The 27,521-nt window shown below is 37.5% G+C and overlaps 1 long non-coding RNA gene and 1 pseudogene across 1 annotated transcript; both read right to left on the reverse strand.

Moving 5' to 3' along the window:
* Positions 1-400: 400 nt before the first annotated feature.
* Positions 401-2,517, reverse strand: LOC104244416 (uncharacterized). The gene is made up of 2 exons (XR_011403069.1): positions 2,290-2,517; positions 401-748 (listed from the first exon to the last, which is right to left on the reverse strand). It is a non-coding gene; the product is annotated as an uncharacterized lncRNA (long non-coding RNA).
* Positions 2,518-4,879: 2,362 nt separating this feature from the next.
* Positions 4,880-27,521, reverse strand: part of LOC104242295 (autophagy-related protein 18h-like) — a 38,131-nt pseudogene continuing 15,489 nt past the window's right edge.

Genomic DNA, 27,521 nt, shown 5'->3' on the forward strand with positions numbered 1-27,521 from the left:
TACAGAAAAAATTAAAGAAAGTTGTAGAATACCATTTTGACGAAAAAGATAAAATACATATAAAAAAGATTAAAATTATGTGTCAAAAATTACCAAAACTATATTTTCCGGATGAAGAAAGGCAGTTTACATACATAGTAGAAACTGATTCTAGTGATCACATCTATGGAGGAGTTCTCAAATATAAATATGATAATGAAAAAACTGAACACCATTGTAGATATTAGTCAGGATCATACACGGAACCACAATTAAAATGGGAGATAAATAGAAAAGAACTATTTGGATTATATAAATGTTTGTTAGCATTTGAGTCATACATCGTTTATAACAAATTTATTGTAAGAACAGATAATACACAAGTAAAATGGTGGATAACACGGAAAGTGCAAGATTCAGTAACAACGAAGGAAATAAGAAGGCTTGTATTAAATATACAAAATTTTACATTTACAATTGAGGTAATAAGGACTGAAAAAAATATTATTGCAGACTACCTATCAAGAAAAAGGTACCCAAACTGATGACAGACAAGAAACAAAATATTTATTTGCAATCCTTACTACTCTATCTTTACAGATGGATAGTATGGATAAAAGATTACAACAGCTAGAGGAAAGCAAGCCAAGTCAGCAGCATGACTATAAAGATGCGGAGCTAAGTCGATCGGAAGACTCAAAATTTCCAGAGTTAGAGGGAGACGTTGGGAAACTCCGTAAAACCCATAACAATGTTTGTTTACATACACCTGCAGGTATGAGTAAACAAGTTAATAAGAAACCATATACCAATGCCAATTTGAATAACATATTTGATAAACCAATTACTCCAAAAATACCAAAAGAAATAATGACTACAACACCACAAACCTCAACCTACGCAAACAATCTACACCAAAATAAGAAAATATACAACCATATTACCCAGACCTATATTGAAAACATATACAAAATCCAAACATTTCTAAACTTTAACCCCAGAGCAACTACTACAACAAATCAAACACAAGACTACACAACCCAAAAACTCCAAGGATATAATAGACTTATTGCCCAACCAAAAACCAGATCCAATCTAGTAAAAACATGCTACAATTACGCATTACTTAGCACAGTATATACCTATGATGGAGAAGAAATAAGTGGAATACCAGAGATATATAAAACATTTATTACATATAAAAGAATTACAAAAGGAAACCTATTTTTTATAAAATTCTATACAGCACCAGCTGAGATACTATACGATGAAATAAAACCTCTTATACAGGTTGTAAAAATAGGATTGACACGAGATATGATAATACCAGAAGAGATAGAACAACAACCAGAGATACCAAAAATCGAGATACCGAGATTTATAACTATACTTTCATCAATCCTATCGCAATAAGTCATTCTGTTTTTAGTTCATTATCATTGTCATAGAAGTATAATCACAGATTTTTTGCTTTTTGGTTCACAGAAAATAGATCATCTATGAAATGATACATTTGTCTTTGAACTCTAAAGGTATAACTACCATGATTTCTTCTCGCTAAATCTTTGTCGTAGCTCATGCCAAGTGATGTAAATGCAAAGATATTATTGTATGTTCTAATGTATGTGCGAAAGAGTTAAGATTCCTCAGTATTTGCTAATATAAATTACGCAATTCTATGGGTATTTTGTGTGTAGTTAAGATAACTGGACCATTGCTACAACAAAATATATTAGGTTCAAACTGAAATTTCTTAGCTCGACAAAACTTGCAACGTGAAATTAGTTTTAGTGGGATGTATTCTGATCGCATTTGGCTAATGGTTATGTTGCCTGTTTTATTTATATTTGGACCTGCAACTTCCAAAATGTCAGAATGAATAAAGGAAGGAAAGCTAGATTGGTAAGAAATAATATTGCAACATACAACAACCTTTATTCAGAATAGTGTAAGAACTCTTATTTTGTTCATTAGCCGTACCAGACGTTGACCCTAGTAGCATATAATTTTAGGATAAATATAATTAAATATTTTCTTAATTAAACAATGGTAAAAACTTTTTGCATAGAGGATTGTACTTGCCTACTTCAAATATTGAGGATGGGTGGGCAGAATTTTTTGCCCTATCATAGTAGGCTGCCAACATAGTGGCGCGATGCATATTAGCTAATAATTGCAATACAAAATGTGGCTAATGTCAAAGTATAACCAAATAAGCTTGAAAAAGTAAGCGTATTTATCAGAAGATATATATGAACATGTAGAAAATTCTACACAAAGGCAGAAAACACATATGCTTAGTATTCTAACCTATTTCAGATGACAATGCAGATGCAGTGGATTTTTTGCTCGTAGTCGGTGTTTTGGTAGTAGAGCATGTTTTTTAGTGGATTCTATTTGCTTATACGTCTCATGCTATCTGAAATTCATTTATGCGTTTCGTTCTGCCAAATAGGAAGAACTGTTTTTGTTCTGAGAATGCATCTGCTTCAATGTAGTTTCTATCTCCAATTATCTGTAGTTGAGGCCAAGTTTGATAAGAATCAATATCCACCACATGGAAAAGATAGAGTAAATATTCTAAAGTACCAAAATAAGGAAATAACAACAGTAAAATGGAGACATCAATAATTCTATCTTCCTAAATCAATGTTGTTGGAGCAAAATTAGTACCTATTACAAATTGACCCAAATCCGTAGCAAAATTTTGAAATTACAGAGCATGCCTCGCAATTGAAATTTTCAAAGAGGTATTGTTTGGTGAAACGCAAAAGAAGACCAAATACCCCGAAATAAGTTCAAATGCAAACAAGAGGGGAATAAGAGTGGAACATGATGACAGAACGTGAGTATAGTAATCAAGCAGAGCAGAGAAATAAAGAGGGGAAAATAAGTGCATCAACCAGAGAACAACTGTGCTCACCAAAAGGGAAAAAGGTCACAGAGGCACAACAACTAAAACTGAAAGTGAATCGAAGGACATAGACGCAGAAAGAAGATTGAAAGAAAGTTTCCGAGAAAAAATGCAGATGAAAGTTTCATGTTAAATTGCATGAAGATAAGAATACAAAGCCACCATTTCGTTGGTGAGAAATGTCTTAGTAAGTCCTCATCATAAAGTGTTTCTTATCTTTTTTCAAGGATAAAACTGGCACATAGACAATATAAATATCTATTATAGTTCCACCTGTGCAAATAAAGTCACATGTGTTGTGCCATAAAGTCACATGTGCTGGACCATTAATATCAATTCACCACATAAGCTCTTCAGACAAAAGCACACATGGAAAACCGGTGGGGTCAGTGGCAGACCAGGATTTTATGGATGCGGGTTCAATCGGAAAAGTTCATAACTAACATAAGTTGTATAAGACACGAGAAGCAAGTTTTTTTGTCTGCTTACAACGTGATCTCGTAATAAAGTCCTCTTAAAGTCGGTGCTCTATATTTTAAACAAAATTTTGCTTATGCAAATTTTAAAATCTAATCTTAGCTAATTTATTCAACTTTAACAAAAATATATTTTGACCAATTTTAGAATTTATTAACTCTAAAAAATTTGATCGATTATAAAATCTTTTTAGCATTTATAAGTAGCAGGTTATTATTTGCAAAAGAAGACAATAAGAAAAGAGTTACAAACTAAACTAAATTAACACCAATAATCAAAGAAAGAGAGTTTATACACTAAAAAATTAAATATAAGAAAATGAAAAGAATTCCACCATAAACTAAATTAAATTAAATTAACAAATGAAAAATAATTTCAACAAATATATTTGCAAGTCTTGGCAAATTTTATGAAAGGGAGAACTAAAATTACCCTCTGGGGTAAAATAAACTTCAATATAATTTCTATTGAATTTATGTAAAGAAAATAAACTATAAAATAAAATAATGAAAACGGCAAAAGATATACTACAAGGAAAATAATTTGATTTGATTGCAAAGACAGTTATATTAAACGATGCTGCTATCTTTACGGGTTTGTTTCCTTTTCTAATTCTTGTTGCAATTTATGCAAACAAAAAATAAAGTAGGCACAAAACATGAAAGGGATTTGAGTTAGGGGTGAGCATCGGTCGGTTCGTTTCGGTTATGAATATTATCGATTTAGCATATCGGTTATTCGTTTACATGAAAGGGATTTGGATCGACTGTTGTCGTCGTTACAGGTCCTCTACCTATAAACACAGAAGCGGATCTAGGATTTTAGGTTTATGGGTTCCAACAAAAATTAAGTTAATATACAATATTAACCGGATGAACGAACTGGGTTCCAAGTTAAATATTCTTATAAATTTAATGAATTTTTCAATACAAAAGCATATTCGGGACAAAAGCTACTGAGATCACGGGAACCCGTAGCTAATGAACTGAATCCGCCTCTGTATAAACATGTCCTTCAAAATACTCCTCTCTGTGATTCTCTACAAACATTTGTTTCCACAAATTGCTTCAAAAAACCTGGTCCTGGTTGTACAGAAAACTCTTATGCATACTTCCCTGAGAACCCTGTTACTCGAAATGTCGACATGGCCGGAATCTTTATTGATTCGCTAACTTTAACTACCGCTAACGGTCCACTTAGCATTCTATCGAATCATTTTTTTCATGTGCTCATACAAATTACTTCGCGAACTTCCTGCTGGTGTTGCTGGACTCCAGCAGGAATGTTATGAAGCTAAAGGAATTGACATGCTTATCGATATTAGTCTTGGACTACACATTATTTGTCCATATTTGCACCTCTCTTCGTTAAAGGCCACGCTTTATTTGCGCTTAAAGTCCCAGCAGACCGTAGAGAATTTTTGCTTTTTAACATTAAAACTAGTTTCCAGACCTACAGTATGGCCTAGTGGGGGGAAAACCTTAAAGGTCAGGGTTCAAATCACACAAGGACAAAGAACACTAAATGATTTCTTCCGATATGTCTAAGCTTTGGTGGGAAGAGTTACCCGATACTTGTGCTGGTGAGAGCAGGAACTCAGTGGAATAGCAAGATACAACCATTATCACTTTCAAGACCTATCTATCATTGTTAAAGAACACATACAATGCCATCGAAAACTGAAAACAATATTTACTCAATCCTAAAGTGGTAGGCCTCAACTCTGCATCATGGGTAACTCTTTCAGGCCAATCAGCTCTTCGACAAACATCCCACCACTGAATGGAGTCAACTTTCACCCCAGCGTCATCCTCTTGCATTTGAACTACTGAAGCAGTCCCGGTTCTCAGACAAGAGTCACCCTGTTCTCCACTAAATGAGGGCATCAACTCATATTGAATTAAGTGACCAGATGGAGTATAAGCCAAAAGATGCTCCAACGGATTGAAGTTTTGCGGAGCAGGTTGTTCCCGGCGTACAGAACTGTGAAAAACAGCAGCAAGAACACCAGAAGGCACAGAAACCTTTCCTGCTGCAGAAGATGCGGCATTGCTCACTGTATTAAGCCAACCTGAATTCACATTCTTTATCCTGTTGACCACAGAGAGCGTGATAGGTGCTGGCGCTGGCGCAATTGACTGCTGATTGACTATGAAAGATGATATAGACCACCAGGGTCCCGAAAGAATAGGTAGAAGTATGGGTCCATCAACATGAGAATTTTGTAGTTGAAGACCAGTCTCACCACCAAAAGGGGATAGGACAAAAAGATGGCAAGTTCCCCTGGAAGAAATAATAGCTACCCACTGACTGTAGTGACAAACAAATGTCTTGTATCACCTATTCAAATTCAGGATTTAAGAGAATTTTATTATCAGAATTATTATAAAGACTGAAACCTCAATATTGAATATCAAAGAAAAACACTGCAAACAGATACGCACAGCTGGAGTCACACCCCGATGAAGCTTGTAGAGTTGGACATGCAAAGCTTTCCAATCGCTACTTTGGTTGCCTGCTCCATTTGGTGAGCAAAAAGGTAAAATGCGAAATATGTTTATATTATTCTCACGTGTAGAGGCAGTAACAAGAAGAGTGCCACTAGGGTCAAAACACAGAGCAGATATAGGACTGGAATGTGCCCTGAATTGTGAAATAACTGCTCTAGAAACAAAATCTTTACTGACAACCTTCAGCAGAAAAGTTGGCAAGAAAATTCAGTTCTCATCATCACCACAACTGCTCTGCCACAGTTACTCTGTCAAAATTGTATGTAGCACAATCATCAACTTAGGAGCTATAAACAGTTGGTTAATGCTTAGTATGGAACATCTGGACGACAAACTACTCTCATTTAAGACAGAGAGAGAGAGATATCTTGTTTTGCTCTAGTTGTACTCTAATATCGGGTTGTAGAATGCTACTTAGGATAATAGAGCTTAATTCTGGATAGTCGAAAAAGTAAAATTTAACATTCAACTTGTCTTATGACAGTAATAATTTGCTTAATAAACGAGAAAAACGTTGATTCCAGCTTAGAAACTTGCTATATGACCAGCCCCCTACCCTTCTCCACTTACAGACTTTATTCACCAGTTAGGTTTCAACCTTGTGACGTGTACTTACCACATATTCTCGTATACAACTTTTACCATTGAACCAAAGCTCTGGGGTTAGGAGGGAACAAAGTAGGAATAATATTGCACTTATTATGCTTCATTCAATTTAATTGCCAATTACAGAGAGGATCCAACAGGTTCAAGAGCTCAAGTATAACGCCAAACTAACGATGAAGAAAATTCACTGAATATTTATGCCTGGCATCATGCTGAACAAGGAATATCTGATGCACCAGCAACAAAAGAAATCATAAAGTGTGAGATAGGACCAGCAAATGAAAAGTTTCGATGAGCTGTAAACATGCACGAATAGCAGATATCCTGTCCTCAACTGTACACAATTTAATCTTTGGGAGATATGGCCATCACAATGTCAAAATCAGCAGAACAGCGAAAAATAGCTATATAAAGCTTGGTTTCATTTTCAACAGAACTTCTCAATTATGTGAGTTTTCATAAGCATCTTGATAATACAAACAAGCATTAAGTAGAATATACCATGCCCGCGGCATCTGTTTCAGGTGAATGTGCTGGAACCCTCCCAACTTTCCAGCTAGCACTTGTTGACACTGGTGAATTACTCCCGTCAGGAAGAAGTTCATGACAGTATTTTGACAAAGTTTTGTATCCCATGTCTCCAAGATTGATCAATCCAGCAGCTAAATGTTTGCTTGATTCCATGGCATACCTAGCTACCAGATTTCCATTACCAGGTGATGTAGAAGGGCTAACACCTGGAGAAGGACTAAGACTTTGGGGACTCAAATGCCCTGTGTTTGACAACAGCAGATTATTTGAAGCATACGCTAACCATCTCGGTCCTACAGCCATGGGACCGTAGCCAATGTTGACCCCGGTCACACCTTGGCCACCCAACTGCGGCACAAGATATGTGAGCACGCTAAAATTGTTCTCTAAGGTAAGAGCATCAAAACAATAGATCTGCCAACACATGAAACATACAAGAGAGCACAAAATCTTCAGTGAAATTCTCAGATTTATGGATAAAGGCATAAACCATCACTATAAATATTACAAGATGTTTACCTGTGCTGCAAGACCAACAGCCACTACCTTCGGACTGCATCTAACCATAAACACAGTAGAGCGGAATCGCAAAACATGAACATAGTTGTGAGACCTTAAAGAGTAAAAGCGTACAGCTGTAGGTGAGTGTATAATGCTTCCTCCCTGAGGCTCAATGAAACCATCCTTCCCAGTTTGAACTGGAGCTGAATCTGCACTATCACCACATGCCACAACCAAGAGCAAGGGATGTGATTTCTTATATTCTTCACGACCATCAGATTTTGCAGGGATGGGTTGCATCTGTAGAAAAGCTACTGGATCATCACGCCTCGAAACTAGTTCACAAACATTTGAAGCATCTTCAACATCCAGGACTTGAAATCCATCAGAGTAACCAATAAGGAGCACTCGTTTGAAAGAAGACAACCCAAGCTCTAGTCTGTCAAAGCAAGCCCATAAAACCTGTTTGGCCAAAAATGACCGAGCCAATAACATTCAGTCAGATCATATGTACGTCCTATATCGACAATCTAGAAAAGTTGTGATGCGGTGAAGCAGAAAAGATTACAATATTCCATATCAGAATACAGTCGGAATATCTTACTTCACTTGAGTATCTAAAGATCTCCAGAACCAAAGCACTTTGCTAACAAATATAACAATCAACATCGAACCTTTTCCAAACCCTGCAGTCTAAACCACGAACCAAAGTTTACCCTTCATCTAATTTTTTTTCTTCACTTTTCTTCTTTTCTGTTGAGCAGTAGTTTACGAGGGTGGGGGGAGGTCAGAGGAGAAACAAGGACCAAATTAATTAGATGAAATTTTTTCGAGCAAGCCAATAAGCGAAGGGAAATGAAGTACATTATTACTAATCAAGCTATCAACCCCATCCCTAGATTCCTTGACTGACAAGAACTGAAGATTTCTTATATAAGATCTGACAAGAACTAAAGATAAATAGCACAAGTAACATTTTTCCCTTCCCCGTTATCTCTCCTATATGTGGGATTCCTATGGTGGTCTTCCTTACGAAGAAGAGATGGAAGCTGAGACGAGGAAGCTGCTGCATAGAAGGAGATCTTGTTTGATCCCACAGCCAGATGTCTAAATTTAAAGATACAGAAAAAAAGAGAATAAAAGAATATGAACTGTTTCAAGCTTAAAAAAAAGAAAGCAAGACACAAATCTTTATATAGTACGTACATTCTTATAGATTAAATTACCATCTACTACATAGTTCCATAATCAACAAGTTTAGAACACTAATAGCGCTGATTACTTGGAGACTTTACACCCAAAAAAGCAAATATAGGAGTAGTAAACTATGACAACCCGGCTAGTCGTCTCATGAGTTACCGCTCCATTTTCCCCATTTCTGCTTCGTTATGCTTTATTTATCCGTGTTATGTGGTATCGGGTTGGTCGGATCGAGTTCGGGAAGGATTTGGTAAGGTTTGAGACACTTAGTGTCTTTAGAATGAGTTTAAGTTGGAAAAGTCAACCGATGTTGACTTATGTGTTAGAGGGCTCGGATGTGAGTTCTGATGGTTCGGATAGATTCGGGAGGTGATTTATGGCTTAGGAGTGTGATCGGTATGGGTTTTGGAGAGTTGGAGAAGTTTTAGGCTTGAATTGGCAAAGTTGATATTTTGGCGATTCCGGTTGGTAGGCGAGATTTTGATATAGGGGTCGGAATGGGATTCCGAGAGTTGCAGTAGTTTCGTTGTGTGATTTGGGGTGTGTGTGCAAAGGTTCAGGTCATTCGGACATGGTTTGGTTGGGTTTTTTATCGAAAGCGTAATTTGGAAGATTTTAGAAAGTTTGGCTTGAATCCGAGGTGTTTCAGTTGATTTGATGTTGTTTGAAGTGTTTGATGATTGGAACAAATTTGTATAAGGTATTGGGTTATGTTTTGCTTTTGGTTGAGGTCCCGGGGGCCTCGGGGTGATTTCGGATGGTTAACGTAGAGGTTGAATTCTTATTGCAGCAGCTGATATTGCTGATTCTGGTATTTTCGCACCTGCGGTTTGGAGGCCGCAGGTGCGGCGCCGCATAAGCGAAGATTTGGCCGCAGAAGCGGAAGAGCCTTGAGGAACAGGAAACCGCAGAAGCGGCTAGTGGGATCGCATCTGCGGAATCGCAGATGCGGGGGAGGCTCGCAGATGCGGAATGGTGAGGTAGAGTCAGGAACCGCAGATGCGGTAGAGGGACCGCACCTGCGGAGTCGCAGATGCGGCAAGTGGACCGCAAATGCGATATTTGGTCCGGTAAGTGAATTCCGCAGAAGCGGAGGATTAGACCGCATATGCGGTACCGCAGAAGCAGGTTTTGGACCGCAGATGCGGAAAGGCCTGGGCTGAACATATAAGTTATTTTATTTCGCGAAATTTAGCTATTCCACCATTTTTTACTTCGGCCTTGGAACTTTTTTGGCGATTTGAAAGAGGGATTTCAAGGGAACTTCATTGAGGTAAGGGAATTTGGACCTAAAACTCTTTCCTATGCTATTCTTTCATGGATTAGAGCTAGAAATTGTGGAAATCAAAGGTTAAAATAGGGGATTAGGGCTTGAGCTTAAGAGGTCTTAAAATGAGGATTTGAGGGGACATTTGAACTCCGATTTTGGTATTCTTGATATGCATAAACTCGTGGGGAGATGAGGAATCTATGGATGTAAAAAGTTCTAATTTTCGAGACGTAGGCCCGGGGGTCGGGTTTGGTAATTTCGGAATTTATGCCCTTTATTGATTGTTTTCGCTTGGGCTTCGTTCCCTTAGCATATTTTGACGTCTTCGTTCTGGTTTTGGATAGATTCGATGCGCGTGGAGGCCGATTCGAGGGGCAAAGGCGTTGCGAGCTAGAGATTTAGCCGGTTCGAGGTGAGTAATGATGGTAAATGATGCTCTGAGGGTTTGAAACCCCAGATTTGCACATCGTAGTTCTATATTGAGGTGAGGTACACGCTTGATGACGAGTGTGGGGTATTGCACTATTGGGGATTGTGACTTAGTCCGTCCCGATTGATGATTTTACCGCGCATTTAAATGAAAACTATTTGCTATCCTCATTACTTGGGTTGAATGTCATATTTGGGCTTAGTGCCAACTATTTGAACCCATCGTGGCTTTTTATTGATATTTTTTCACTGTTTTGACTTTATACTTGAACTTAATCATGTTATTTTTCCATTGTTTTCATACTCAGCCATGTTTACTCAGTTTTAAGACTTAAATGATATTTTAAATGATGTTTGGGCTGAGAAACACTGTTTTACTATTGTCCGAGGGGCTTGTGAGTATTTTTGACTGAGTAAGGCCGAGGGCCTAGTTGTGAGGAAACACTGATACTGATTTGAGGCTGAGGGCTGAGATATATACGCTACGAGGTGGTTTGATTGATATGAGGTCGAGGGCCTAGATTTGATGCCACGAGATGGCTTGTTATTGCGCTTGGGCTGTAAGGGGACCCTCCAGGAGTCTGCACACCCCCAGTGAGCGCGGGTACCCATTGTGATGTGAGATTGAGCCCGAGGGGCTGTTATTGTTCTGAGATATTGCCCGAGGGGCGGATGTGGTGATACTGTGCCCAAGGGGTGAACTTCTATTTGTTTACTTTACCTTAATTACCTGTCAATTACTTGTTTACTTGTTGAAAGAGGATTTTACTTGACTTTTCACTGTTTTACTGCTTCATTATAGAATGTCTTGTGCCTTCAGTGTTTTCTCACTTTCAGTCGTTATTTACATTTGTTACTCACTGAGTTGGAGTACTCACTTTACTCCCTACACCCCTGTGTGCAGATTCAAGCGTAGCTAGTTTCGCTCCCGAGTGCTGATTCCTCCAGTTTCAGGCTGGCTTTCGGAGATTACGAGGTAGTTGTTGACGTCCGCATCCCCATGTCTCTACTCCTTTATCGCTTCTATTTTGTGATGACCCAAAAGGCCATCACTTGTGTTGCAATAAAATTCTACATTTCGAGGCCTTAAAACCTCCCTTAGAACTACCTCGATTAGCGTGCGCAGTCCAGGCGCGTAGCCGGAAAGCTTAAATGTGAAAATCTGTGAAAAATGATAAGTTTTGATTGTAAAATGAATAAATTTTACTTCGGTCAATGCTTTAGGTAAACAGACACGTGATTTGACGGTCCCGAAGGGTCCGTAGGAAAATATGGGACTTGGGCGTATGCCCGGAATCGAATTCCGAGGTCCCAAGCCTGAGAAATGAATTTTTAAAGGAAATTATTTTCTGAAACTATTTAAGGAAAATTGAAATGAAATTTGCTTAGAACATGATGGTATCAGGCCTGTATTTTGGTTCCGGCAGGTCTTATATATGATTTAAGACGTTTCTGTGAAATTCGGTGAAAACAGAGTTTATTTGATGTGAATTGGACTTCCGGTGGAGGAGTTATCAACTTTGAGAGTTCTTGATGAAAATGTTGAGTTTTGAGGTTTAATTCATGATTTTACATGTTAGTTTGAAGATGTGATCGCACAAGTAGGTCCATATGATGTTTTTGAGTTAGTATGCACACTTGGTTTGGAGTTCCGAGGTCTCGGGTAGGTTTCGGGATGTTTTAGACTTAAAACCAGAAGTTGCAGGTCTCTGAACCCGCCAGTGCGGTCCGCGGTCAGTTTCGTGCGGGGCACGGTGGAGGCTGTGCGGTCCGCGATCGGTTTCGTGCGGGGCGCGGTGGAGGCCTATGCGGTCCGCGGTGGAGGCCTGTGCGGCCGCAGTCCATTTCGTGCGGTCCGCACAGGGCACGTGACCGCAGTACCTCAGGAAGGCCTGTGTGGCCGCAGTCCATTTTGTGCAGTCCGCACAAGGGGTCTGAGAGGTGTATAAATAGACGAGATTTTCAGTCATTGTGCATTTTTCAAAACCCAAAAAAACATAAGAAGCGATTTTTCAAACAATCATTCTTCTCCAAATCAATTGTAAGTCATTTTTAACTAGTTTTCTTCAATCATTAACATCTTTTAACATGATTTCAACTTCAAATCAATGATTTTCATGGGGGAAATTGGGGTGTTTTGGGTAGAACCTAGGTATTTCAAAAATTAGGGATTTGGACCTTGATTTGTGGCCCGATTTCAAAACAAATTACATATTTGAGCTCGTGGGAGAATGAGTAATCAGATTTTGGTTCGAACCTCGGGTTTTGACCACGTGGGCCTGGGGCAATTTTGACTTTTTGGGTAAAAACTTTGGAAAATTCATTTTTCATGCATTCAAATTGATTCATTTAGCGTTTATTGATATAATTGAGTAACTTGTGGCTAGATGCGAGCGAATTGGCGGTGGAATCGAGGGGTGAAACTATAATTGAACCTTGAGTTGTGTTCAAGGCATCGAGGTAAGTATTTGGTCTAACCATAGCTTGAGGGATTAGGAGTTGTGTCTTATTTGCTATATGCTAATTGTGGAGTACGATGTATAGGCATGGTGACGAGTATCTATACGTTGGTGTCAAGCATGCCTGTGAGTCTTGTATTATAATTATTATGACTCCGTTGTGGTTTATTGCGCTTCATATGTTATTATCACCATTGCTCCCTTGCCGGGATATTTGTTTTGACAGTATTGTTCTCTTGCCGGAAAGTTGTTATATTCCTCTTGTTCCCTTGCTGAGATTCCCTGTGATTATTGTTGGCTTGTAAATGGGAGCGGGTGGTACGCCTACCACAAGATATGATGAAATGGGAGCGGGTAGTACGCCTACCACAAGATATAATAAAATAGGAGCGGGTGGTATGCCTACCACAAGATATGATGAAATGGGAGCGGGTGGTACGCCTACCACAAAATATAATAAAATGGGAGCGGGTGGTACGCCTACCACAAGATATAATAAAATGGGAGCGGGTGGTACGCCTATCACAAGATATAATGTAATGGGAGCGGGTGGTACTCCTACCACGAGATAAAATGAAATGGGAGCGGGTGGCACGCCTGCCACGAGATACAGGAATCGGGATCGGGTTGCACGCCTGCAACAAAATGTGAAAAGAAAATGAAATCTGCCTTTGCTTTTTCCTCATTCTTGTTAGTGGTTGATTTTGATTCCTTCATAATTCCCTTGATGTTCTGTTTTACCTGTTATTCCCCGAAGCATGTTTCCCCCTCCTATCTTTATTTGTTTATTTCTGTATTTCTTTCCCGCCGTATATATATATAATTGCACAGGTTTATCTAGAGTCTGGTCCTAGCCTTGTCACTACCTCGCCGGGGTTAGGCCAGGCACTTACCAACACATGGGGTCGGTTGTACTGATGCTACACTCTGCACTCTGTGCAGATACCAGAACAGCACTTGGTCAGCAGCAGTAGGGGAGCCAGCCTTCAGTCCACCGAGACTCCGAGGTAGCCCTGGAGGCGTCCGCAGGCCCGACGTCTCTTCTATCAGTTATTTTGTTCTATTATCATTGTATCCAAGACAGACATTGTTCCTTCTTTCAATTGAAAATGTTGGTTTATGTTTAGTCAACAATGGCATGCTGAAAATGTTGGTTTATGTTTAGTCAACAATGGCATGCCAATTGGAAGAGTTGGTGGAAAGTGTTGGTGTGGATGCTAGGAGGAAGCTTCCTCCTTTGATTGTCACCCATGACATCAAGAGGAGGTAGTTTGATGTCACCAATGACATCAAGAGGAGGTCTTTACCTCTATAAATAGATGCACTCCTTCACTTGTAGAAATCATCCCAAAATAATACAATACATTGTAGTGAGTAGAGAGTTAAGAGAGAAATTCTCTTAAGTGTAATTGGGAAATCTCCCCTTCCTTTGTTAATATTAAAAGGGCAATTGTTCTCTGGTGGACGTAGGATTATTTTGATCCGAACCACGTTAAATCTTGTGTTCTTTCTTTTACGTTTCCGCTAACACGCTTGTATGTAGTAATCATAGGTAGTCCGTGGATGTTGTGACACCAGTTTCTGGGTAGATGCATAGGTGGAGTTCTTATCATTTTGGTTCATTTTATCTAAGTCTTCCGCTTAATCTCATATTCCACTGTTATTTAACTATGTATCGTTGTTAATGTATGTTATAAAAAGGATTACGACAAAAGAGTTAAGGATTTCTAATTTCGTGGCTTGCCTAGCTTCTACGAATAGGCGTCATCACTACTCCCGAGGGTGAGAAATCCGGATCGTGACATATTTCCCTACAGACAGTTGTACTAGTTATGGATTTAGCAGAATTATATTATGACTTATAGATGCTCATGACTAGTGACACCCCGGTTAGGGCTGTGTATGGGTGTTCTTCCGCGTATTTATGTTATCGTTGTTATTTTCGGATTTATTTTATCATGTTTAGACCGTTTCTTAAATGCTTAACTATTAATAATTGGAAAATGGGAAGTGTCGGTTGGCCTTGTCTTCACGATAGGCGCCATCACGACCGGTTCCGGGTTTAGGGTCGTGACAAGTTGGTATCAGAGCCTAGGTTACATAGGTCTCACGAGTCATGAGCAGGTTTAGTAGAGTCTCGCGGATCGGTACGGAGACGTCTGTATTTATCCTCGAGAGGCTGCAGAACCTTTAGGAAAAACTTCATATTCTTGAAATTCTTGTCGTGCGAACTTGTTGATCCGAGTACTAAACCTTCGTTATTCTATTCTCTCACAGATGGTGAGGACACGCGCTACCAGATAGGGTGGACGACCACCAATGCCACCAATTATGGCCACCAGAGGTCGAGGACACGGCCGTGGTCGTGGTAGAGGCAGAGCAGCGATTGCAGCACCTGTAGATCCACCAGGTGCCCCAGCTCAGGATCAGGCTCCAGCTATGGATGCTTCAGCAGTACTAGTTCAGGCACCAGTTGTGCCCATCGTGATTCCGGGTCTTTAGGAGGCCTTGGTATAGATATTATCAGTTTGCACTGGCCGGGCTAAGGCGGTTTTTGCCACTACAGCCGTAGCTACTTCACAGGTCGGGGGAGGCAATCAGACTCCCGCCGCTCGCACACCTGAGCAGGTCGTGCAGGGACTACAAACGTTGGGGGCACATCCAGCCCAGCCGGTTGCAGCTGCCCAGGACTATGTGGTTCCTGTCATGCCGAAGGATGAGCAGCGTAGGTTGGAGAGATTTGGTAGATTGCAGCCTCCAACCTTTAGTGGCGCAGAGGCGAGGATGCCCAGGGCTTTTTGGATAATTGTCAGAGGATGCTTCGTACTGCAGGTATTCTGGAGACCAGCGGGGTCGCTTTTACCACCTATCAGTTTTCAAGAGCTGCTTTCACTTGGTGGGAGGATTTTGAGAGGTGTAGGCCTGTTGGTGCAACACCTCTTTCCTGGCAGCAGTTCTCTGTTCTCTTTCTGGAGAAGTATGTACTGCAGTCTCACAGATAGGAGCTGCGTAGGCAGTTTGAGTGGTTGCATTAGGGGGAGATGATCGTGTCGCAGTATGACTTGAGGTTCTTTGAGTTGGCTCGTCATGCCATCTGGTTGGTCCCGACAGATCGAGAGAGGATCAGGAGGTTTGTTGATGGTCTTACTTATCAGCTCCGTATTCTCATGACTAGAGAGGGTGACTGGTGCTACTTTCGAGGAGGTTGTGGATATTGCCCGTGAGATTGAGTCTGTTCGTCGCCAGGAGCGAGAGGAGAGGAGGCCAAGAGGCCTCGAGGATCTGGCAGCTATAGTGGTGCTCCTTCGAGGGGCCAGTTTCAGCATGGTAGAGGCCGTCCATTCAGGCCTGTTCAGTCAACTCGCCCAGGTTATCGTGGGGCATCTTCGGGTCATGATTATCATGGTTCTCAGCAGGGCCAGTCATCACTTAGTGCCCTTCCAGCTCAGAGTTCATCTTGTGCTCCATCAGCTCAGGGCTCTTCTATGCCGAGTGCATCTGCTAGTCACTCTGGTGCGAGGGTTCCCTTCAGTCCCCTTTTCCAGCACCTGGGAGTTGTTATAAGTGTGGTGAGATGGGTCACATGTGGAGGTAGTGTCCTCGTCGTGTTGCTAGTTCGTCCCAGCAGAGGGGTCAGTCGTCGGTTCAGTGCCAGTTTTTTCACCGCCACCCGCCCAGCCAGCTAGGGAAGGATTTGGTAAAGTTTGAGACACTTAGAGGTCGTTTGGTAGAATGTGTTAGAGAAAATAATGCATGCATTAGCTTTGTGTATTAGTAATGCTTTGTTTGGTACACTTTTTCAACCTATGTATAACTAATACAAACATTAACTATATACTCTATTTGGTATTATCCTATGTATAGCTAATGCATAGAAAACCATGGCATTAGCTATACAAAGGCTATTAATGCATGCATTAGCATGGTTAAAGACAAAATTATCCTTAAAGTCCCTTAAGTTAAAGAATATGGAGGGCATTTTTGTAAACAATTAAATTTCTTAAAAATTATGCAATGCATTTTAATTTTTAATACACCACACCAAACAATGAATAAGAAATAATCTCTGTATAACTAATGCTTGCATTACTAATGCACCTTATTTAGCATTATTCTTATACGCCCTATCAAACGACCCATTAGTCTCTTTAGAGTGAGTTTAAGTTGGAAAAGTCAATCGGATGTTGACTTATGTGTTAGAGGGCTCGGATGTGAGTTCCGATGGTTCGGAGAGCTTCGGGAGGTGATTTATGGCCTAGGAGTGTGATCGGAGTGGGTTTTGGAGGGTTGGAGTAGTTTTAGGCTTGAATTGGCGAAGTTGATATTTTGGCGATTCCGGTTGGTAGGCGAGATTTTGATATAGGGGTCGGAATGGGATTCCGAGAGTTGCAGTAGTTCCGTTGTGTGATTTGGGATGTGTGCGCAAAATTTCAGGTCATTCGGACATGGTTTGGTTGGGTTTTTGATCGAAAGCGTAATTTGAAAGATTCTAGAAAGTTTGGCTTGAATCCGAGGTGTTTTAGTTGATTTGATGTTCTTTGATGATTGGAACAAGTTTGTATAAGGTATTGGGTTATGTTTGTGCTTTTAGTTGAGGTCCCGGGGGCCTTAGGGTGATTTCGGATGATTAATGGAGAGGTTGAATTCTTGTTGCAGCAGCTGATATTGCTGTTTCTGGTATTTTCGCACCTGCGGTTTGGGGGCCGCAGGTGAGGCCCCGCATAAGCGAAGATTTGACCGAAAGCGGAAGAGTCTTGAGGAACAGGAAACCACAGAAGCGGCTAATGGGATCGCATCTGCGGAATCGCAGATGAGGGAGGCTCGCAAATGCAGAATGATGAGGTAGAGTCAGGACCCGCAGATGCGGTAGAGGGACCGCACCTGCGGAGTCGCAGATGCGGCAAGTGGGCCGCAGATGTGGTATTTGGTCCGGTAAGTGAATTCTGCAAAAGCGGAGGATTAGACCGCATATTCGGTACCGCAGAAGCGGGTTTTGGACCGCAGATGCGGAAAGGCCTGGGCAGAACATATAAGTTATTTCATTTCGTGAAATTGAGCTATTCCACCATTTTTGACTTTGGCCTTGGAGCTTTTTGGGCGATTTGAAAGAGGGATTTCAAGGGAACTTCATTGAGGTAAGGAATTTGGACCTAAAACTCGTTCCTATGCTATTATTTCATGGATTAGAGCTAGAAATTGTGGAAATCAAAGGTTAAAATGGGGTATTAGGGCTTGAGCTTAAGAGGCTTTAAAATGAGGATTTGAGGGGTCATTTGAACTCCGATTTTGGTATTCTTGATATGCATAGACTCGTGGGGAGATGAGGAATCTATTGATATAAAAATTTCTGATTGTCGAGACATGGGCCTGGGGGTCGGGTTTTGGTAATTTCGGGATTTGTGCCCTTTATTGATTGTTTTCGCTTGGGCTTCGTTCCCTTAGTATATTTTGACGTCCTCATTCTGGTTTTGGATAGATTCGATGCGCGTGGAGGCCGATTCGAGGGGCAAAGTCGTCACGAGCTAAAGATTTAGCCGGTTCGAGGTGAGTAATGATAGCAAATGATGCTCTAAGTGTTTGAAACCCCGGATTTGCACATCGTAGTGCTATATTGAGGTGAGGCACATGCTTGATGACGAGCGTGGGGTCGTGCACTATTGGGGATTGTGACTTGATCTGTCCCAATTGATGATTTTACCGCGTATTTGAATGAAAACTATTTGTTATCCTCATTACTTGGGCTGAATGCCATATTTGGCCTTAGTGCCAACTATTTGAACCCTTCGGGGCTTTTTATTGATATTTTCTCACTGTTTTAACTTTATACTTGAACTCATTCATGTTATTTTTCCAGTGTTTTTCATACTCAGCCATGTTTACTCCGTTTTAAGACTTAAAATGATATTTTAAATGATGTTAGGGTTAAGAAACACTGTTTTGCTATTGCCCGAGGGGCTTGTGAGTATTTTTGGCTGAGTAAGGCCGAGGGTCTAGTTGTGAGGAAACACTGGTACTGATTTGAGGCCGAGGGCCTGAGCTATATACGCCACGAGGTGGCTTGATTGATATGAGGCCGAGGGATTTGATGCCACGAGATGGCTTGTTATTGTGCTTGGGCAGTAAGGGGCCCCTCTAGGAATCTGCACACCCCCAGTGAGCGTGGGTACCCATTGTGATGTGAGATTGAGCTCGAGAGGTTGTTATTGTTCTGAAGTGTTGCCCGATGGGCGGATGTGGTGATACTGTGCCCGAGGGGCGAACTTCTATTTGTTTACTTTACCTTAATTACCTGTCAATTACTTGTTTACTTGTTGAAAGAGGGACTTACTTGGCTTTTCACTGTTTTACTGCTTCATTATAGAATGTCTTGTGCCTTACGTGTTTTCTTACTTTCAGTCGTTCTTTACATTTGTTACTCACTGAGTTAGAGTACTCACTTTACTCCCTGCACCCCGGTGTACAGATTCAGGCATAGCTGGTTCCGCTCCCGAGTGTTGATTCCTCCAGCTTCAGGCGGGCTTTCGGAGATTACGAGGTAGTTGTTGACGTCCGCAGCCCCGTGTCTCTACTCCTTTATCGCTTCTATTTCCCTTCAGACAGTTGTACTAGTTATGGATTTAGCATAATTGTATTATGACTTATAGATGCTCATGACTAGTGACACCCCGGTTAGAACTGTGTATGGGTGTTCTTCCGCGTATTTATGTTATCGTTGTTATTTTCGGATTTATTTTATCATGTTTAGACCGTTTCTTAAATACTTAACTATTAATAATTGGAAAATGGGAAGTGTCGGCTGGCCTTGTCTTCACGAGAGGCGCCATCACGACCGGGTTCGGGTTAGGGTCGTGACATAAACTTTTGATGTTTAGCCTACCAAACTCAACCACAACAAAAGTAAGATAAATATTAAACATCTACTCCAATAAATAAAACCATGGACGATAACACTAAAACTAATAGTACAAAACCGCAACAAATACCCATAAACAATGAGTCAATTACAGAAATTAGGCACATTAAAATAAATAAAAAATTAAGGAAAGTAAGAAAGAAACTAAAGAAACTATACCCAGAATATGAATATTTAAGTATTACTAAAATAGTCAATGCTAGGCTATCTAAATTAATAGATACTATATCCAAAATAGAATACAAATATATTTACTATCTTAAAAATAAAAGATGAATAAAGAAGAATTCGCACTAGAAGAAAAAATATATGAAAATCCGGAAGGATTAAAAATAATAATAATATTTTCTAACTTAGGAAGAAGATACAAGAAAATAGGAAATAACCTAAACTTAATGTTAGAAAAAGAAACGGTAAAACTAGAAGATAGTTTAACTGCAATGATTAGAATAACAAAAGAAAACGAAGAAATAGATAGAAAACGAGAAATTAAGGAAATACAACAGCAAGCTAAAGAAAAAATACAACAGATAGAGGAAGTAAAGAACACTAAAATAACAGAATTAGAAAAAGAATTAGAAATGCTAAAACAGCTATATGCAAGTAGACAAAAAGAAAAAGAAAAACGCAAAGAAGAAGAATAAGAGTTAAGACTGACAAATGAAATAGAAAAATTTAAATTATAGTTAGAAGAGGTACAAGATAATCCACCACCAAAAATAAGCATAAACGAAATAAATGATCAAAGTGATAATGATAGGGATCTAGGAGAAGGCTATTCAGAAACAAGTGAGACATATACAGAAATTATAAAAAAAATAGAAAAGACAAAAACAAATCCAGAAATATTGATATTGTAATAAAAAACATGATGGTACAGTTGCAACAACAGCTATAGAAATATTGTATAAATATGAAATAGCGATAAGAAATGAATTTAGTAGTATGACAACAGAAATAGAAGAACAAAATAAAGAAAAAACTACAAATAGAAATTTAATGACAAAATTAGCAATATGTAATATGTGTTATAAAGAAGATATTATGTAAAAAATTACAAACATAAAAAACTATATAGAAAAAAGAAAAAACTAACAGAATGCACTTTGTTACAATTGTGTAAAACTAGGACACTTAGCTAAAGATTGCAAATTACAAAAAAATCCAAAGAAGAAACAAATTTCCGAAATAATAATAGACAATGATAAATATACACAAATGGAATATATAGATTATGAATTAGGAAGTGAAGACAATATATATGAATTATCAGAAAATGAATTATCAGAAAATGAAAAGGATATAAATAATAACATAATAGAAGGATCAGACAAAGAGAATTATGACTGAAAAAGATATACAAATCATACAACAAGAAGAACACCAAAATGAACAATCTTCAGAACAAAAAATAATATTTGACACCACTATATTTGAACAAATAAAAGGAAAAGAATTGGACCTAAGCATAGACAAAATACTAGAAGTACCAACAATAAAGAATTGTTTTAAAAGACAAAAGGAAGAATACTACGTAGTAAACCAAAGAGAACATATAATAGACTGTAAATACATTAAAGGTAAAGCCAGAATACCAATATTAAATAAAGAAATACAAGATATAAAAGCAAAAAACCCAATAAAATACGTACATTTAGGAGGAACAAAGATACTAATAAAAGCATATTTTAGAGAAGGAATAGATACCCCTATAGAAATATACTTAGCAGACGATAGAATTGTACAACCTATAGAAAAAAGTATAATAAGTACAGTAAAAGGTAACTTAATATACCAAAAGTTTAAATTCATAATAAGTGCAAACTATTCGGTTGCAATAGATGATAAAAATATAGAAAAATCATTAGTTCTATATTGGAAAATGTCGGGAATAGAACTAGCACCGGGAAGTAAGATATTCACAGCAAGATGTAAAAACCTATATGTCTTAACAAGAAAACATAAGATAACAGCTAAAAATAAAATAAATAGAATTAAAATAGAAAATCCGTTCGAAAGAATAGTATCAGTTATAGACAACAATGATTATAGTTATAAAGAAATAGACATAGAAGAAGACTTAGAAATAGTAAAAGAAAGATTAAGCACGTCAAAACGAACAAGTGATAAATACCAGAAACATCATCAAGAATGAGTACATCAAGAAGAATAGATTACACAACTCCACAAAAATTAATAGAACAAAAAATAGAAGAAATAAACCCACATCATTATTATATAACAGGAATAATGGACCAAAGAAAATATTTAATATTAATAAATACAGGACAAGAAGAAAATTATGTTATAAGAGAATTAATACCAGAAAAAGAAATAGTAACAAAAGAACAACAATGTTCAGAATTACCAAAAGCACTAAGAAAAAGTGAAGAAACGACTGAAAAAGAATTAATTATTGGGGGAATACCAATACTAATAAATTTCAAAATATATCAAGGAGATAAAAACATTACACTAGGAATAAAATGGTTAGAAAAAGTCAAACCATATAACTTAGAAGATAGGCAATTAACAATAAGTTATGAAAACAAAAAGATAATAATCAGAAGAACCTTAATATAATGCCAAAAATATATATACTTGCCAAGATAATAGTAGAAGGATATTATACACCTATGATGGATACAAGAGCAGAAGCTAACATGTGTAAACATAATTGTCTACCAGAAAATAAATGGGAAAAGTTAAGAACTCCCCTAGTAGTAACAGGATTTAACAATGAAGGAAGTATGATAACACACAAAGCAAGAAATCTAAAAATACAAATATGGGATAAAATATTAACCATAGAAGAAATATATAGTTATGAATTTGCAAATAAAGATATATTACTAGGAATGCCATTTTTAGATAAGTTATTCCCACATACTATAACAAAAACACATTGGTGGTTTACTACCCCATGTAAACAAAGAATAGGAGCAAAAAGAGTAAATAATAAATTGAGAAAAACAACACCCTGGATTAAAGGAAGTGAGAAAATCACCCAAAAATTAGAAAATATAACACTAAGCAACCATAATATAGAAATAATCATTTTCTCAATAGACAAGATAAAACTACTCCAAGATAAATTAAAACTACTATATAATGATAATCTCCTACAAGGATGTGAAAAACGTAAAACGAAAATAAAAATTGAACTAATAGATGAAAATAGTATAATAACACAAAAACCTTTAAAATACAATTTTAATGACCTAACAGAATTTAAAATACATATACAGGAATTATTAGACAATAAATACATACAAGAAAGTAATAGCAAACACACTAGCCCAGCATTTATAGTAAATAAACATAGTGAACAAAAACGAGGAAAAAGTCGAATGGTTATAGATTATAGAAATTTAAATGCAAAAACAAAAACATATAATTATCTGATACCAAATAAAATACTAAAACTCAGACAAATACAAAGATATAACTATTTTAGTAAATTTGACTGTAAATCAAGAATTTACCATTTAAAACTAGAAGATGAATCTAAAAAGTTAACAGCATTTACGGTACCACAAGGATTTTACGAATGGAATGTATTACCCTTTGGATATAAAAATGCACCAGGTAGATACCAACATTTTATGGATAACTACTTCAACCAATTAGAAAACTGCATAATATATCTAGATGATATACTATTATATTCTAGAACAGAGAATGAACATATAAAATACTAGAAAAATTCATACACATTGTAGAAATATCAGGAATTAGTTTAAGTAAAAAAAAGCAGAAGTAATGAAAAATCAAATAGAATTCTTGGGTATACAAATAGATAAAAATGGAATAAAAATGTCAACTCATATAGTACAAAAAATAATTAACTTAAACAAAACACTTGATACAAAAAAGAAGTTACAATCATTTTTAGGATTAGTTAACCAAGTAAGAGAATATATCCCTAAATTAGCAGAAAATTTAAACCATTACAGAAAAAATTAAAGAAAGATGTAGAGTACCATTTTGACGAAAAAGATAAAATAAATATAAAAAAGATTAAAATTATGTGTCAAAAATTACCAAAACTATATTTTTCGGATGAAAAAAGGCAGTTTACATACATAGTAGAAACTGATTCTAGTGATCACATCTATGGAGGAGTTCTCAAATATAAATATGATAATGAAAAAACTGAACACCATTGTAGATATTATTCAGGATCATACACGGAACCACAATTAAAATGGGAGATAAATAGAAAAGAACTATTTGGATTATATAAATGTTTGTTAGCATTTGAGCCATACATCGTTTATAACAAATTTATTGTAAGAACAGATAATACACAAGTAAAATGGTGGATAACACGGAAAGTGCAAGATTCAGTAACAACGAAGGAAATAAGAAGGCTTGTATTAAATATACAAAATTTTACATTTACAATTGAGGTAATAAGGACTGAAAAAAATGTTATTGCAGACTACCTATCAAGAAAAAGGTACCCAAACTGATGACACACAAGAAACAAAATATTTATTTGCAATCCTTACTACTCTATCTTTACAGATGGATAGTATGGATAAAAGATTACAACAGCTAGAGGAAAGCAAGCCAAGTCAGCAGCATGACTATAAAGATGCGGAGCTAAGTCGATCGGAAGACTCAAAATTTCCAGAGTTAGAGGGAGACGTTGGGAAACTCCGTAAAACCCATAACAATGTTCGTTTACATACACCTGCAGGTACGAGTAAACAAGTTAATAAGAAACCATATACCAATGTCAATTTGAATAACATATTTGATAAACCAATTACTCCAAAAATACCAAAAGAAACAATGACTACAACACCACAAACCTCAACCTACGCAAACAGTCTACACCAAAATAAGAAAATATACAACCATATTACCCATACCTATATTGAAAACATATACAAAATCCAAACATTTCTAAACCTTAACCCCAGAGCAACTACTACAACAAATCAAACACAAGACTACACAACCCAAAAACTCCAAGGATATAATAGACTTATTGCCCAACCAAAGACCAGATCCAATCTAGTAAAAACATGTTACAATTACGCATTACTTAGCACAGTATATACCTATGATGGAGAAGAAATAAGTGGAATACCAGAGATATATAAAACATTTATTACATATAAAAGAATTACAAAAGGAAACCTATTTTTTATAAAATTCTATACAGCACCAGCTGAGATACTATAAGATAAAATAAAACCTCTTATACAGGTTGTAAAAATAGGATTGACACGAGATATGATAATACTAGAAGAGATAGAACAACAACCAGAGATACCAAAAATCGAGATACCGAGTTTTTACGCCAACAAAAGAATAATTGGAATAGCAACTATTATTCAAGAATTAGCCAACAATTATCTACAGGAAAATGTCATATGGAGCTACTACTCAAGAGATCAACTAATGATATATGCAAATTCAAGGGAACTACGACAAGGAGATATGGATGAAGTCCAAAAATGGATTTTATCATTATTAAAACCAGAGACGCAACCAACTACAAGAGCACTAAAAAAAGGATTTATTTCCAACGAATTACTAACAAGATACTGCAAATTAGTAGGCCACAAGTACCCAGATCATATATGTTCAAAGTGCAATGGAGAAGATAATTATGTACCAGAAGTACAACTGGAATAAAGATACCAGCATGAAAACAAAGGAAGACAAAGACAGCAGACAGTTATGGCAGACAGATAATCAACAGAAGAAAAAAATAATGTAAAAAGTCGTAAAGTAAATAGTACGAGTCATATTCATAAACAGTAAAGGTCGTTCATGAAGGGTCATTTGTAAATAGTACGAGTCATATTCATGAACAGTAAAGGTCGTTCATGAAGGGTCGTTTGTAAATAGTAAGAGTCATTTGAGTTTTCTATATATAGTCTGTATCCGAGAAAAAGAAACTACACTCTCACCTTCTCTCTTATAAGAAAACCTTCACAATAACAACTATGGAACATTCAAACGAGCTACAAGACCAGGTATGTTTATTCATAGTCATGTCTAACTAAACTTTTATATTCCTTATAATCTCTTGAATATCATAATTGTTTATCATGTTATAGTACTGTTATAAAGAACATCTTGAGAAAGCTTGTCATGTCTAATAATGCTGAGAGTAGTTAAGCCCAGACTATGTCATCCTAAGGTCGAAACCGGTAGGCAAGGAAGCCGTTTAGGGAAGTAGACAGAGTTGAGCCGCTGTTAGGGTAAATGATTGAAGCAAAAAAAGCATGGTAGTGGCCAGAAAAAATTGTTCAGAATAACTTATTAAAGGATGATAAACCCTATGATAAACAAAGAGGTTAGAGGGAATATGTTTAGTAAACACATGATAAGAATAAATAAAAATAGATCTAATGAGCAACCACACATGTCTACTAGATGACAATAATTATTACAAAATACTCATATTATATACTTTTAACCAACTTAATAACGATATTAGAAGAAAAATTTACGATATTTTGGTTACTTTTGAAATAATAAATATAATGGAACAAGGATATACAGAACTAATTCTATCAGAGGAAATAGACGAATTAGATTTATATAAACTAGATTTATATTCAGTTTAATGATCAGCTACGAATATCTCCAGTACTGGTTACGAACTTTAGAAAATATAAATTTATTAGAAAAATTATTAAGAGAAAATGCAGAAGAATATCAAAAAACCCAAGATATCCAATACTTAGAATACACGGGAGAAAATATAAAAGAAATTTCAAAGTTAATTCCACTAGCCGCAAAATATTATGAAAAAACCTTTAGCTTATAATACTTATAATAAACTAAGGGTTTCATAAGTATTATAAGCTAAAAGTGTTTTCATAATATTTTGCGGCTAGTGGAATTAACCTTGAAATTTCTTTTATATTTTCTCCCGTGTATTCTAAGTATTGGATATCTTGGGTTTTTTGATATTCTTCTACATTTTCTCTTAATAATTTTTCTAATAAATTTATATTTTCTAAAGTTCGTAACCAGTACTGGAGATATTCGTAGCTGATCATTAAACTGAATATAAATCTACAACAACAACAACAACAACGACCCAGTATAATCCCACAAGTGGGGTCTGGGGAGGGTAATATGTACGCAGACCTTACCCCCACCTCGAAGGGTAGAGAGACTGTTTCCAGGAGACCCTCAGCTCAAAAAGGTAATAGGAGCCGATATGTTAGTACCATAAAAATGCATAATAAAATAACAGCAATATAAGAGATATGAAGTACAGAATACGAAATACGAAATAGATGGCTGGTATAGTAAAACTAGCAGGTAAAGCCCTGCATAAATAGACGACCAATGACATTCTTAGTCTAACTCCTAACTAGCTAGTCTCACTCTATTGTGCTATAGAAATATTCACAACTTTCCCCTAACCTACAACCTTAATGCTCGACCTCCATAATTCCCTGTCAAGGGCCATGTCCTCAGTAATCCTAAGTCGCGTCATGTCCTGTCTGATCACCTCTCCCCAATACTTCTTAGGTCGCCCTCTACCTCTCCGCGTGCCCACTACAGCCAGTCGCTCACACCTCCTCACCGGTGCATCAGTGCTCCTCCTCTGAATGTGCCCGAACCATCTGAGTCTTACTTCCCGCATCTTGTCCTCCATGGGGGCCACGCCCACCTTCTCTCGAATATCTTCATTCCTAATCTTATCCATCCTTGTATGCCCGCACATCCACCTCAACATCCTCATCTCTGC

The sequence above is a fragment of the Nicotiana sylvestris genome, chromosome 1 (genome assembly GCF_000393655.2).
Source record: "Nicotiana sylvestris chromosome 1, ASM39365v2, whole genome shotgun sequence".
NCBI lineage: Eukaryota > Viridiplantae > Streptophyta > Magnoliopsida > Solanales > Solanaceae > Nicotiana > Nicotiana sylvestris.